Below are 3,632 nucleotides of genomic sequence, written 5' to 3'. Positions count from 1 at the left end.
GGTTTTCTCAGTGTATATGCCCAGTAGTGAGATTGCTGGGTCATATGGTAGTCCTATTTTTTAGCTTTTTAAGGAACTTCCATACTGTTCTCCATAGTGGCTGTATCAATTTACATTCCCACCAACAGTACAAGAGGGTTCCCTTTTCTCCACACCCTCTCCAGCATTTATTGTTTTTAGATTTTTTGATGATGGCCATTCTGACTGGTGTGAGGTGATACCTCACTGTAGTTTTGATTTGCATTTCTCTAATGATGAGTGATGTTGAGCATCCTTTCATGTGTTTGTTGGCAATCTGTATATCTTCTTTGGAGAAATGTCTGTTTAGGTCTCCTGTCCATTTTTGGATTGGGTTGTTTGTTTTTTTGATGTTGAGCTACATGAGCTGCTTGTAAATTTTGGAGATTACTCCTTTGTCAGTTGCTTCATTTGCAAATATTTTCTTCCATTCTGAGGGATATCTTTTCGTCTTGTTTATGGTTTCCTTTGCTGTGCAAAAGCTTTGAAGTTTCATTAGGTCCCATTTGTTTATTTATTTTTGTTTTTATTTCCATTTCTCTAGGAGGTGGGTCAAAAAGGATCTTGCTGTGATTTATGTCATACAGTGTTCAGCCTATGTTTTCCTCTAAGAGTCTGATAGTGTCTGGCCTTACATTTAGATCTTTAATCCATTTTGAGTTTATTTTTGTGTATGGTGTTATGGAGTGTTCTAATTTCATTCTTTTATATGTCCCTGTCCAGTTTTCCCAGCACCACTTATTGAAGAGGCTATCTTTTCTCCATTGTATATTCTTGCCTCCTTTATCAAAGATAAGGTGACCATATGTGCATGCGGGTTTATCTCTGGGCTTTCTATCCTGTTCCATTGATCTATATTTGTGTTTTTGTGCCAGTACCATATTATCTTGATTATCCTCTTCTTCTTTTTTTACTATTTTGGTACTGTTGTACCTTCTGGTTGTAGACTCATCTATATTTTTAATATTATATTCTTCCTAACATATCTGTTAGTTTCCTAGTCTACTTTTATTTTTTACTTTGTTATTATTATTTTTTGCCACCCCAGGTGCCTTGTGGGATCTTGGTTCATGTGCTGGGGGTTGGGCCGAATCTCCTGCAGTGGGTGCTCTGAGTCCGAACCACTGGACTAACAGAGAACCTCAGACCCCAGGGAATATTCATTGGAGTGAGGTCTGATGGAGTTCCTCATCTCAGCACCAAGACCGAGCTCTGCCAATAGCGTACAAACCCCAGTGTTGGAAGCCTCAGACCAAACAACCAGTAAGACAAGAGCACAATCCCACTCATAAAAAAAAAAAAATGAGAAGGCAAAAAAATATGTCCCAGATGAAGGAGCAAAGTCAGTACCTATAAGACCAAATAAATGAAGAGGAAATAGGCAATCTACTGGAAAAAGAATTCAGAGTAATGATAGTGAAGATTATCCAGACTCTCAGAAATAGAATGGAGGTACCGATTGAGAAAATACAAGAAATGTTTAACAAAGATTTAGAAGAACTAAAGAACAAACAAACAGATGAACAACACAATAACTGAAATGAAAAGAAGGAAGAAGGAATCAATAACAGAAGGAATCAATAACAGAATAACTGAGGCAGAAGAACAAATAAGTGACCTGGAAGATAAAATAGTGGAAATAACTGAGGGGGAGCAGAATAAAGAGAAAGGAATGAAAAGAATCAAAGACAATCTCAGAGACCTCTGGGACAACACTAAACACACCAACATTCGAATTATGGGAGTCCCAGAAGAAGAAGAGAAAAAGAAAGGGTCTGAGAAAATATTTGAAGAGATTATAGTTGAAAACTTCTGTAACACGGGAAAGGAAATAGTCATCCAAGTCCAGGGAGCACAGAGAGTCCCATACAAGATAAACGCTATGAAAAACACACTAAGATACCTATTAATCAAACTAACAAAAATTAAATTCAAAGAAAAAATATTAAAAGCAGCAAGGGAAAAATAAAAAATAACATACAAAGGAATCCCTATAAGGTTATCAGCTGATTTTTTCAGTGGAAACTCTTCAGGCCAGAAGGGAGTGGCAATGTATACTTAAAGTGATGAAAGAGAAAAACCTACAACCAAGATTACGCTACCCAGCAAGGATCTCATTCAGATTTGATGGAGAAGTCAAAAGCTTTTCACACAACCAAAAGCTAAGAGAATTCAGCACCACCAAACGAGTTTTACAACAAATGCTAAAGAAACTTCTCTAAGCAGGAAACACAAGAGAAGAAAAAGACCCACAAAAACAAATGCAAAACAATTCAGAAAATGATAATAGGAACATACATATCAGTAATATCCTTGAATGTAAATGGATTAAATGCCCCAACCAAAAGACACAGACTAGCTGAATGGTTACAAAAACAAGACCCATATATATGCTGTCTACAAGAGACACATTTCAGACCTAGGGACACATCCAGACTGAAAGTGAGGGGATGGGAAAAGATATTACATGAAAATGGAAATCAAAAGAAAGTGGGGGTAGCAATACTCGTATCAGATAAAATAGACTTAAAGACTGTTGCAAGAGACAAGGAGGAACACTACATAATGATCAAAGGATCAATCCAAGGAGAAGATATAACAATTATAAATGTTTATGCACCCAGCATTGGAACACCTCAATACATCGGGCAAATGCTAACAACCATGAAAGAGAAGTTGACAGTAACACAGTAATAGTAGGGGACTTTAACATCTCACTTAAACCAATGGACAGATCATTCAAACAAAAATAAATAAGGAAACACAAGCTTTAAATGACACAGTAGCCCAGATAGATCTAATTGATATTTATGGAATATTCCACCCAAAAGTGACAGAATACACTTTCTTCTGAAGTGCACACAGAACATTCTCCAGGGTAGATCACATCTTGGGTCACAGATCAAGTCTCGGAAAATTGAAGATAACTGAAATTGTATCATGCATCTTTTCTGACCACAGTGCCATGAGTTTGGAAAGCAATTACAGGAAAAAAACTGTAAAAACCCCACAAATACATGGAGGCTAAATAGTGTGCTTCTGAATAGCCAAGAGATCACTGAAGAAATCAAAGAAGAAATAAAAAAATACATAGAAACAAATGATAACAAAAACACGATGACCCAAAACCTATGAGATGCAGCAAAAGTAGCTCTAAGAGGGAAGTTTATAGCAATTCTATCTCACCTCAAGAAAGAAGAAAAATCTCAAGTAAGCAGTCTAAGCCTACACCTAAAGCAACTAGAGATAGAACAAAGAAAACCCAAAGTCAGTAGAAGGACAGAAATCATAAAGATCAGAGTAGAAATAAATGAAATAGAAATGAAGAAGACAGTAGCAAAGATCGATAAAATGAAAAGCTGGTTCTTTGAAAAGCTAAACAAAATCGATAAACCGTTAGCCAGACTTATCAAGAAAAAAAGGGAGAGGATGCAAATCAATAAAATTAGAAATGAAAAAGGAGAAAACACAACTGACACTGCAGAAATATGAAGGATTATAAGAGACTACTACAAGCAACTATAGGCCAATAAAATGGGCAACCACGAAGAAATGGACAAATTCTTGGAAACGTACAATTTTCCAAGACTGAATTAGGAAGAATTAGAAAATAT

This window comes from Mesoplodon mirus (genome assembly GCF_964341445.2).
Source record: "Mesoplodon mirus genome assembly, chromosome: 11".
NCBI classification, from domain to species: domain Eukaryota; kingdom Metazoa; phylum Chordata; class Mammalia; order Artiodactyla; family Ziphiidae; genus Mesoplodon; species Mesoplodon mirus.
The sequence above is the reverse complement of the archived record's forward strand: the minus strand, read 5'-3'. Positions refer to the sequence as shown.